This window comes from Halyomorpha halys, unplaced genomic scaffold (assembly GCF_000696795.3).
Source record: "Halyomorpha halys isolate HHAL.00 unplaced genomic scaffold, Hhal_1.1 Scaffold2.1, whole genome shotgun sequence".
NCBI lineage: Eukaryota > Metazoa > Arthropoda > Insecta > Hemiptera > Pentatomidae > Halyomorpha > Halyomorpha halys.
The window spans coordinates 760,504-774,227 of record NW_027111560.1 but is presented as its reverse complement, the minus strand read 5'-3'; positions in this window follow the sequence as shown (position 1 = coordinate 774,227).

Sequence of the window (13,724 nt, the reverse complement as noted above, 5' to 3'; positions counted from 1 at the left end):
TATTACATTTTAAAATAAATCTTGATGAAAGTGTTACATTTTCATTTCAAAGTATTAAAATTCATTTTACATAATTGAGACCACTAAAAGGATACTGATGTTGTCCAAAAAACCTGAATACGAGAAAAAATAAAAACAGGTAATGACAGGTGTGTAATAATTTAATGGTGGGATATAATACTTCACGACAGTTTTATTATTGTTTTTACACCGTTCTGCCATAAGGAGACATTCTCAGGTACAAAATCATGTTATGTGGTGTATATAATTTAATAATAGTACACCACATAATACAGAGATTTTATACCTAAAGATGACTTGTTAGGACGAAACGTAGAGAGAACAATAATAAAATTGTAGATGGTGGTGAAGTATTAACAGCCCATTTTAACTTAGTGACATTTAAGGTTCACGACTTCTAAAAAATTCATAATATATTCTTGAATGAGGGAATTATAAGATAATTGCTAATATTATTGGATCGTTTCATAGGGAAGGTTATTTTGTAAAATAACTTTATGAAAGCAAAACATTTTTAATTTACCATAATTTTTTATACATTTTCCCCAACGTGTTTCAACAACTTCCCAATCCCAGAAATGAAAAATTCAAGATTGTCCGAAGAAACGAAGTAAGAAAATGCGTTTTTGATTTGAGAACCATTTTTACCTTTAAGGAAGTTGTCAAAATTTCTGAACAGATGGAAATAGATCTGTTGGAGAAATAGAATGTTGGAGATAGATCTGACCCTAAGGAGGGTATGGAAGGACTTCGTAAAACAGTTCGTCTAGTTTCTTCACTGTTTGTGTGAAACACGAAGTCTGGCGTTTTCGTGTTTTTTTAACAAGTGATGCATGTTAATATCACTGCAATACCAGTTCACCGCCCACCACAATATCGTCAGTAATTCACCACGCACAGTACCACCTATACGCAGACGATCTCCAAATCTGTTTTTTTTGTTTTTTTGAGAAATTTGTTAATTTAATTATCTAGACATATAATGTCTCTAAATATATATTTTTGCTATGATAAATAAAAAATAAACTTCTGAAGTTAACTAACATCATTTGAAACAATGGTTTAACACTGAATCGCAAAAATTTTAAAATATACCATCTTAAACTAAAGTTAACTATAAAATCCGAAGATTAGGGAGATTCATTAATTAATTAGAACACAAATAGCACAAGCATCTATCTGTTGCAAGCTCTAAAACAATGCTAACTCAACACAAGCCTGTGGATGCAGCACAAGTATCCTTTGATTTGTGCCAAAAAATCGACCACAAATTCAGACCAACTTGTACCAGCCAATACAAATAACCTATCCCTGAATATGCCATTGTGTGGCAAAGGTGTAGAAGCCCCTTAAAACATTGAATCAGAAAAAAATGTACAATGCCGAGGACATACAATTTATTCATTGCTTGCATGAATAAAAAATCTCAATTTTTATTATATAACTAATATTATATTTTTATTGAATATGAAAATTCAAGTTTACAACACAAACAATTAATTTAGTCAAATCGAGATTTTTAAATTCGTACAGAAGGTTGAACACCAGACAATGTAGGAAAACATCAGAAACTGTAGATATTTGTAAAGTAACTTTGTGCATAATTATTTGGAATAAGTAAACAAGATGGTACTACTTTACAAGTATTCCATCAGCAGGACAATGCCACGTAGTTCAAATAAATTTATAATTATACTTTATTCATAGTTTTAATTAATAAAAACACCTACCTGGATCTCTTGGACCAAGTAAATCATCAAGTGATTTCCATCCTGAAGAAAACTTCTTGCAGAGATTTTAATAGTTCAACTAATTTAATGTTCTTCCCCTGAAAAATATCAAGCTGTTTGAATATGAGTCATGGTAATAAATCAAATAAGAGGTGAATCCTAAAATTAAGGTCTCCTATTTTTTAGACATACAAAATTCCATTTATTTACAATAATATTTACATATTTTTGAAGGTTGAACATTTCATATTACTTCTACATAATCTATAAATTTCTTAAGACACCTCCATGTCATTCCAGTTCCCTGCTTTGTCCATAAGAAAGCATTGACACTCTTTTTCCACCACTTTATCAGATTTGAATCGCATTCCAATCAAATGTTCCACCTGGGTGCCAATTATGTACTGTATATGGAGTGTGTCGGGAAGGTGTACTACAAAATCCATGAAAATCCAAATAAACACAGCGCACCAGTAAGTAAAGTCATAAAAATTGTTTTTTGGAGTCAAAAAGGGTTTTATTGGTTGACTTTATGCCTACTGGGACAAAACTAAATGCGGAACATTCCTCCCTGTAGGCCGAGGATACTGGATTTGGCATACAGTGAAAATATTCGGCCAAAAGGCGACTCAGCTCCAACAAGGAGAAAAATGAAGTTCAGTACATGGCAGGAAACTGGTATGCATGGACACAGGAAAGCTGTCATAGCATCTTCAAAAATTCATCAATAAAATGAAGCACCTTTAAAATGAAATTTTATAAAATAACAGAATTTTTTATCACTAAAAAAATAGGAGACATTGCTTTTAGGATTAACCTTGTAGAACTATTAAATAAAATAATTAATAGAAGATTAATATTCCATTAAAGTACAACAAATAAAAATATGAGCAAATAATTAACAATAGGGGAAGTGCTACTGTTTCATTCTTAAAGCATTCCTTTTATTTTGATAAAAGTTTCATGCTAGCCATTGTATCCAACCACAACAGATGACTCCTTTCAGAATGTTTGTAAATCAACTTTAAATCCTATCTGTTGAATAAAAAAACTAATAAACAAAAAATTCCGACCTATTCCCAAGTTTTAAATTTATGACATTATTCCACCCCAACCACCTTTTCTCATTCATATTAACATATTTTTTTCTTGTTAACAATAACTAATTATTTCATCCAATATGCTATATTTTTCCCTTCTACTTTCATTACAACTATGTACCAGTTACTTGTTATTAAATCAATTTTTTAAATTTTGGCCTAATAACTATAAGATTATATATCTGCAAATACCAAATAAATTCTTATCATCTTTACCGTATCTTTCCTGTTAGATATCAAAACTTAGCACAATTTTTTATTTATTTATTTATTTTTAATGTAATTTCCAATGTGAATTGAAGCCCTGATCAATTCGGATCACATTTAAAGAAGTTTTGTATAAAATGTACATGTACTGATAACATTATCTTCACCATTCAAAACTAGGAATTTAAAAATTATTTTTAAAAAAAATTGAATGGTGAACAAGTAGGAAAATTTTAAATCAAATCATATCAATAAAACATCAGACCTTGAAATCTGATATCAGAAATGATAATATATTTTTAATAATAACTTGTCTAAGAGAGGATTTTGATCAAATGGTATTCAAATATTGCCAGGTTTCTAAATTTATTGGTTTAATTTTTTTCCACTTTCACAACAATCAAATTTTTAAATGATAGTATTTATAGAACCAATGGTACAGCACGAAGTAATTTTGAATATTTTAAACCACAAAATTGTCACCAAGAAACCACAAGCAGAGGTTTCTTATAAGGTGTTGATATAAAAATATAATTTAACAGTGAAATTTATTAAGTGTGTAAGCAACTAAAAATAATATTATTAAGCTTTTAGACGAATGTTTTGAACTTATGAGGCTATGTTGAAGTTTGTAATATATGTATATAAGAATAAAGTCAATGACAAAATAAAGTAATAACATAATTTCATAAAGACATTTTTATCAGTTGTCAAAAGAAATTTGAAATTTTAATCTAAAGTAAAACCATCTTTAAAAGTAATCAAAGAATGAATATAAATACCATATTCTTTTTTAATGAGGTGTAGATAGTTGACCGTAGATTAATGCTTGAAGAAGTTTGTCGGGGGGTGCGGTCAGCAAAGAACAACATAATAAACAAAACCATATTTATTTATTTTATGCTGACGTTTCGACCTGAGTTTCAGGTCTTCATCAGGGGTAGTGGCGTGGAGTGACGAATGGTAACTGCGTCGGCATAAAATAAATAAATATGGTTATGTTTATTTATGTTGTTCTTTGCTGAAAGTTACCATTCGTCACTCCACGCCACTACCCCTGATGAAGACCTGAAACTCAGGTCGAAACGTCGGCATAAAATAAATAAATATGGTTTTGTTTATTTATGTTGTTCTTTGCTGACCGCACCCCCCGACAAACTTCTTCAAGCATATTATTTTTTCTTTTCAATGGCATAATATTTAGAATAAATAGAAGCAATAAAATAAACTGCCAATTTAATTTCATCAAAGAAATTTTTCATGATCATATAATTTTTTTTTTTCGTAACCTCCTTTATTATTAAATTCATACAATACATACATAATAGAAATGATAAATATATACTAGTATAATATTAGTATACATTTATCATTTCATCACATCATAAAGTTTTAGACCTACAAATGTTAAAGCTTTTAAACAACAATTTTGGAAAGCAGAATTAACAAATTCTTTTTTTAAGTTTTTACATATTTAACATCAATTCCTCATTAATCATATTCACTGATGCAAAGCCTAAAAATTATGATTAATTTACATTTACATTTACAGAACATAAGACTTCAGGTCTGGAATATTTTTCCTAACTTTGATGGTTCATTTTGAAATGTTATAGTTTTCTTCAACTAATATGATGAGTTATATATGTTTGCTTAAGATATGTTTAGCCTTAAGGAATACATTCTAAAATCAATTTTAATCAATACCAATATCTCTTACTTTGTTACATTGTTTTAGTAGTTTGTATATTTTTTAGCCCTGATGAAGCCCTGCAAAGTGGGGCGAAATGTTGGCTCACAATAGTTTTATTACTATTTGAGTTCTTTTGTCCTCACTCGGACCATCTTCCTTTTGTATACTACACAATGTCAATCAACGACCTTCCAATAATTTTAATCAAGTAACAGGTTTTCAAAATGAGAAACTTTTATTCAATTATTTATTTATTCTTTAATATGTTTTGGAAGTTATTTTATACTTTGTGATTTCTAATAATAATTTAAGGGTTCTCTGCAAAAATTATGGCAAATCCTATTTTTCAAGTTCTCACTAAACTGTAAAAATAAAGTTAAAAGGTAATTGTTTCTATAGCGAGGCTGCAATATTTTTATTTTTACCTTTGATGGCTCATTTTGAAATTCTATAGTTTTCTTGAACTAATATGAGATAGGTATATATGTTGCACAAGATATGTTTAGCCTTAAGGAATACTCTAAATTCTAATCTACTAAGAGGATTCCAAAATGAGACACTTTTTAAAAATTATTTATTTATTTAATCTTTAATATCTTTGTACGAGTTTTATATTTTGTGATTTTTAATAATAATTTAAGGGTTTTCTACAAAATTGTGGGAACTCCCATTTTTCAAACTCTCATTAAACTGTAAAAATCCTAACTTGTGTGAAAAAATCATTTTTGATAAATTTTCTTTAATTGTTCTTACCTATTAGAATATTATTTTCATTCAAAAATATAATGCGACGATGCAATGCAAGTTTGATTGTTAAAGTTACCTCTTTTTTGCCATATATGTTCGATGTACTTGTATGAAAACAATTTATTATAAAAAGAAAACAAAAACTACGATTATAATATATATTACGTACTTGTAAGTTCAAACTACTCTATAATAATGTCATCAATTACGAAAATTAAAATTTTTTTTTTAATCATGATTATTTTTGAACTTTTCAATTTCTTAATCATAAGCTAAAAACAAAGATTAAATATATTTCTACCAAAAGAAATGAACTATGCTCGATGTAAGATTTTAAAAGTATTAATGATTTTCATAGCCTATTATTTTATATATTATCTTAAGAAAAAAAATTAAGGAATAAGAATATAAGTGATTTTTTTAAAAATATTAACTAGAGGGGATTTGTGGTTTCTTTTACCGATCTATACTGATATCAGAGAAATTAATAGTACTAAAAATTAAAAATATTTAATTAAACTATAACTTTAGTTTTTAAGTATAAGAAAGGAATACCATTCCTTGTGAATGATTATGAAATGAAAATTTTATCTTTATTCTAGGACATTCAGTACTTTGAGAATAACAAAAATTTACAACTTAGGCAATATTTTTCTGATTTTACTATGATATATTAATTATCTCACTAACCAAATACCAATAATAAATAATTATATATAGAAAATAAAAAATATTATAATAGAATATAATAAATAGATATTTTCTCAAACTTGCATAGTTACTTATTCTTTACATATATATTTGTATATGTAAGATTGATCATTGGAGAAATAAAGGGTGTTTAAATGAGGTAAAAGAGGTGGCTTAACTAATGGAAGTACGTCATAAACATGAGTACGTCCGTCATGTATGACGTCATGTTTATGAGTACGATATGTAAGAAATAGCAAAAGAAGGTATCACAAATGATAAAGGATTTTTCAAAAGAAGCTGTTCAATGGAAGAAGATATATGAATTGTTAGGTTGAGATCTTGTATTCAAGAGATGGATGGAAGAGTGTAGGATTAAAGGGTTCAAGAATATAAGATGGTTTTTGTTACTTAGCTTAGAAAAATTCTTATGAGGAGGAGAATGGATTTGGAAAATCCTGAGATGAAGAAGAAAGAGGATGATTGAGATTATATTTTTCAAACTCGAGAAGGAAGAACTTAAAGAAGACATGGATGACTGGGGTCCACCCAGTAGAGGGACCTCCATTCTGCAGGTGTGCAAAATTGTCAGTAGACACAAGATGCAACTACCTGGACCTCCAGACTTTATTGGAACCCATGAGTAAAATCACCTCAAACCAGGTGTGAGAAACTAATTGCATGAGTGCTAGTGATGGACATTAGCCATAATTTTAACAGCTAAAAGCAGGAAGTTTCCAGTTTTCTGCAAGAACTGTACAGCAGCAGATAAACCAGTTGAAGATAAGAGGCACAAATTGAATAGCAGAGAGAGCATAGTGCACCTGAAGAGTGCAAAAAGTGATGATCTGAATCATCTGAAGAAGGATGAAAGTGAACTGAATCATGAAGTGCAACCAGCATTAAGGTGCACAAGTTTCCCTTATAAATTATCAAAACAAATTGTGCAATATGAGCTTAATAAATAAATGTTTAATTATCAGCAGTACAGCCTGTAACATCCGGAATACCAAATATGTAGAGAGGTAAAAAAAAAAATGTTTTTATCAAGGATTGGTTAAGGTACAAGAAGATGCTCTTACTTTACTACTTCTTTGCTCAGAAAAACACCAAGAATGAATCTTATGAAATAATTCATCAATATTTTTGTAATATACTCTACTTAGAAGGCTTTTAGTGAGCAAGAGAGTAAAATAAAAATTTATTAATGAATTGCTCCATAAGATATCTTTTATCATTCATAAAAATTATAAAATTTAATTTATCAATCTTAAATTCAAGTTTTTTAAGTATATTAATAAGAAGAAATAGCCAAATAATTCTTAAAATTGCCACTAGAGAGCAATAACATCCTAATATCTTGCCCCTATCTCTTCCAATAAAATATGAAGATTTTTCTATTAAAAGTTAAAGCAGAGGCCCCTCACCTCCAAATATTTTAGCAGAATTCTCACATAAATAGTAGAAAAATGTTGTATTTAATTTGATTTATGAAACACATGCGTAATGCAACTTAATAATTCATGTTTTAGAGGGATCGGAAAAAAAATATATATCAAAATTTAATATATCAACTTCTCAAAAATAAAGGTTTTTAAGTCGGCTTAACCTTAACTTAATTTGTCATAAGTTAAGGTTAAATCGACTGTATTTCTTATGGTGGAGAAAATATAAAGGACTTAGCCATTTTATTTTATTTTTATAAACCAGTTATAATAAAAACAGAATTGAATTACTCATTCCTTATCATTTCTCCAATAAATTAAGTTCATTTGAAAATAAACACACCTCTCCTGTCAAATAGGAGTTACAAATCAGCATTTTCATGTTTAAATTTAACTTATCTCTATGAGACATTCTAATAACAATTTATATTATAACATTATTGGTTCACTGTCTTTGATTAATTCAAAGAAAATGCTCCAGATGGCAGTTAAAAAAGGACACTTGAAATCATAGAAATATTAATTAATAGTTTTTCTGTTATTTTAAATAAACTTTTTTCTCCATCTTTCTTTAATTAATAAGAATTTTTAACAATTACTTTCCAAAAGTTTATTTATTTTGACGGTTGATGCAATACTCCTCATATATTTTTTTAAATAATAGAGATAAACAACTTATATAAGAATTATTTAATATTTGCATGAATTATAATTATTGGTGACCATTTTTATAAGTTTTTTAAATTATGATTAAAAAAAGGATATTCATTATTTGAAGAGTTATTCATATGAATGGGTATTATGTAAATGAAAGAAAAATGTAATAATTATATGGAATAACTGAATAATTAAAGTATAATTTCACTATAATAATGAATATTCTAATTACATATATATTTAATTACCTTGTATCTTCTTTTTATAAACAAATTGTCTGTAATAGCCCAATTTGTATTACTCTATCCTCTTTTTCAGAAATAAAAATTAAGTTGTTGTTCATTATAAATTAAAATGGATTTGAAATTCAGTAGTTGGGTGGAAATTAGAGTTATGTCATTTTGTGATTCAATAACTTATTCTGGGCAAACAGCTGTAGTGTGGCTTAGATAAGTGGTTCCCTGACTAACTGGGGCGCCCTAAGCGTATCTTGAAAAATTAAAATCAACCCTTATAAGTCGTATGACACCTCTCACGTGACAACAGTATTTTGTAGCTGCCATGTGGGCGATGACAAAGTGAAAAATGTTGAAACTCTCTGATTTTAAGTTCTTGGGCAAATTTGTTTTTGGGACCTGTGACTGATACAATTTTAAGTTTATGGGAAAATAAATAAGAACAATGTTTTCCCCCTATCGTAAGGTTGATATGTTGTGACAGTTCACTATCAAGGTGTATAAATATGACAGATAACGTGGCAGTTAATGAACTGTTAGTCCACTTACATTACTTGCAACGATCACACCAGACCCAGTCCAAAAGTAAAACTGTCTTGATTGTTAATGCTGTCATGATTGTAACTATCATGTATTTATACCATGGTAGTGGCTAACATTTTTGCTGCAATAACTGAAAATGTATGATAGTTCACTGTCTTGGCGTATACATGTGATGCTAAAGTAGCAGTTACTTCACTGACTTTACTTGTATTATTAATGATTACACCTAACCCATAAACATTATTGTAACTATTAAATAGTAATACTGTTTTTCATGGCGCTGAGCGGGTATTTTTTTGTTGGAAGAATTGCTTATTAGTTAAGTATCCGTAACAGGGCAATTGACAGAAAGTGTTTGATCAAAGGTTATTCCCAGGTTTTTGATGGTGAGGTAAAATTTGATGGGACTATCATGTAGGAACATAGTTGGAATATTAGCAACAGTTTTAAGAAGATGATTGGAGTTATATATCAGTACCTTTTCTAAATAATTAATTATTTGAATCTCATACATGTATAAAATAAATAATTTCTAATAAAATGTTATTCTTACAATACTGAATTTTTTTTTGCATATTTACCAAAACCATCTACAACCTAATGAGGATCAAGTATAAAAAGCTGCATTACAGTATTTGCTTTGCTCTTTTTTATCTTCTTATCCTATATATTCAACTGTTCTTAAGGTAATTGTGCTACAATTTTTTTTAAGCTCGACAAGGGTCCCACGAATGTTTTTTTAGCCCAAAAAGTGTGGTAACACGACAAGAAAAAAAAGTTTGAGAAAGCTGCCACAATTGAAAAAATATGAAGGAGATGGTCGGGGTGCGGTCGAAAAGTTTCCATTTTTTCATTGCCAGAGTTCATATTTTATAAATTTATTTTTTGCTTAATTTATTCATAGCTAAAAGTATTACTTAAATTGATATTAAAGGGAGTATTCCACTAAATAATTCAACAACACTATCCAAATTATAGTCTCAAAACATTTATTTCATTCACATGTCCAACGTTTCGGCCAATTCGGCCATCTTCAGGGACAATCTTAATTTACTCAGAGACATATCATTTAACCCTTTTAAAAAACTCCATACAGGCCATTCTGCCCAGGTCAAAATATTTACATCTAATATGTCAAAAATACAATAAACACCTAATAAGTCAAAAACATAAAAACCAGTCAAATTATTTCACTTTTACCACAATTTATACACTATATATTATAACCTCACTTGTAAATGGGAGTATTCCATTTTTATTATAGAATTTGCATTAAAGACTTTGAAAATGACATTTTAATTATAAGTATGTGATTATATCTTAGTAGATTTGTTAACTTTTAATGATGAACATCTCGAAGTATAGAGTTAATAATTCAAAATATTGATTTTTTTTTTATTTTGCCTTCTGGTCTTAAAAACAACAATGTAATAATAAATATATAATAAAAACACAACAATGTTTGATTTATATCTTAAACATTTCAAGAATACTTTGTCACACTCCTCAGAATCTAATTTATCCCAATATTATTGAGTGAGTATTAATTATAAAATACAGAGTACTAATGAACTATGGTAAATTATCACCGAAACATTTAATATAAATCAAATTGTGACCTGAATAGAGAAAAATGAAAAATTTCAACATGGATAGTCAAAATGTAAAACAAATTAGTAAAATATTCTTATTTTTATATTTATATTTTTTTAAATTAAAAATTCCATGTAACTAATTGTTGAAGATTTTATATATTATTTTGATTGTGAATCATTAATTTGGGTCAAATACGATGAACATTAAAAAATAAATCCTAAAAAAAAAATATTTCTTATAGATTTACTGCTGTTTTTCATATTAGAAAAAGTTATTAAATAAAATCAATCATTTATCACTTCAGGAAATAAGAAGCTTGTCATAAGATCCCATAGCTAACTATTTATATTTCCTAATTATGCCCATGCGTTCAAAGAGCATTACCATATTTCTTCATAGCATTATAAACAAATGAATTATTATTCAAGAAATTTGTTATACGATACATTACATTTTCTAAATTTATTAATAAATTCAAATACATATTTCATGAAAAAAGGAGATTGTATAATGAAACCTCAGTGAAAAATCAGATCTAAGTCTACCAAAATTTTAATTTCTGGCATTTATAGAAATATAATTAATATTTTTATATATATATATTTTTTTTTTAAAACTAATTTTCAATTAAGCTTAATATTTTATCATTGGTTTCATTATAAAAAATGTAACCTTAGAAATATTAATAATATACTTTATGTAATGTCTGAATAGCTTAACTCTTGACAGTATTTATTTCAAATGAACAAAAATGAATATGAAATTAATTAAAGTATGGGTCCATCATGAAAACACTAACCTAATTTTATTGAATGTTAAATTATTGAATTAAATCATCATTAATTAATTATATCACTATAATTGTACAATTATAATCACTTATTTTATTGTTAAGATTAATTAATTGTAACCTTAAATAATTTCTAATTTTAACTTGGTACATTTTTTGTTTTTAATTAGATGGTCCTTATTGAATGTCCTAAATTTATGGAATAATTTATGACATTTTTACGGTGTACAAATTTGATTTTGATATGAATCAAAAATATTATTTGAAGAATACATTAACTGTATAAAATAAAATAAAACTATTCATAAAATACATCAGTCCACAAATTTGCAAAATATGAGTTAATGTTATATAATTGTTCCATTACTTACAGAAAAGATCCAACCATCCATCCACATGCTTACACCCTTCATGCCTTGGTTACGAAAACACCAAACCCTGAAAATGCATAAAATCTCAGCTTTAGAAAATGTCAGAACCATCAATGCATAAAATAGAATAAGCCCTTTAATATGCTGTTAGTTGAACTTTTTCTCGTTAATTTTACTGGTTACTACACATATAGTCTTAAATGTAGATTATTTGTTGCAATTTAACTTGAAATCCATTTTTCTCTGCTCAGTTACTATGTGGAATGATCCTTACTACAGAATGTATCCAATTATAACAGTTTCTAAGAAAGAAAAAATAATTACATAGTTAAGAAATATTTTTTGTCTGATATCTCTGCAGAGTACTGATGAATTTTAAAGAAGTTATTTAATTTCTTCACAGATACAAATTTGGTTCGGACTAAAAAATAAGAAGAAAATGTATATCCCTAACTAATTGTAACCTGAAATAATTTCTAATTTTAACTGTTTAAATTTTTTGGTTGTAATTGGATGGTTCTAAATCAATGTCATAAATTTATGGAATAATTTAGGGGATTTTTATGTTTACAAATTCAGTTACAACCAAATGTTTTATTTGAAAAATACATAAACTGCTAGGAGGAAGTCAGGATGTGATAACAAAAATATATATACAAGTATTTGAACAGCATTAATCATTGTCAAGATACCAATGTTTTTGGAATACAAGACATTATCAATTATCACTGTTATTACAAATATATTGATTGGATCAAAATCAGCTTTACTAAAATTATGGTTACAAAAATCATAAAAAATATTCCTTAAAAAAACAATTTTATATTTTGCAAAAGATGTGGAGCAATATGATATTTCAGGGACGTCACTTTGAGGAAGACAGAGGGGTGTCAACACTCGTCCCTCCCCCCTCCCTGCCCTCTAATGATTAGAAAGCTGAAAAAGTTGAGATCTGAGAACCTATTTCAAACTGCAAAAAAATGTAAAACATTTTGCTCAAATAGTTACTAAAATATAAGACCTATACTAATATCTCTAAAGTTAAGAAATCAGAATTTTAAAAAATCAATATTGTACGAGTAGGAAAAAAAATTTAAGATTTTGATATTCAAAACAAGTAAATGAAAACTTCAAATCCAAAAGAATTAGCAAAATCAAAATATTTCATTGTATATCTGGGAAAATTAAAATATTTGATCATATATTTGGGAAAATTAAAATATTTTAAACAATAATAATTAGCAACATTGGACATTTAAGGTATTAATAAAGAGTGTTGAGACTTAATTGGATACAATTTATTTTATTAAAGTTGGAAAATCTGATCAAAATTGTTGGGAAATTAAAATTTTATCTCTTTCATACATATTATTGTAGTAATACTCCTATGTAATATCCTTAAGTGTACAATGTCTCAATAACAAATGTTGAGATAATTTTAAAATTATATGCATAATTACTAAACATTAAAGAGTAGAAACCAGGATAAATTATTTAAACATTAAATCTAGAAAAAAAAGAAAAAGAATACTCATTATAATATAAGAATTAATTTTCCTTCAAAACAATAATTCATTATCGCCATTATATTTATTAAAAATTCTTAAAATTTATAATGATATTTAAAACTGATAATAATTTGTTTAAATAATATAATTTATTGCTGCAAAATAAGTAATGTTTATTTCATTAAAAAAAAAAAATGAATTTACTCAATTTTTTAACATAAATTTCACTTATTTGTTCTACACTTAATCCTTCTAATCCAGTTGTTTGTTTTTAGTTTGTTTTGTAACTACTTAAAATATTTAAGCAGATATTTATTTTTAAGTGCTCTGAAGATTATTTATTTTCACTTATCTCCTTATCCACACTTCAAATTCTTATTTCTGATAACA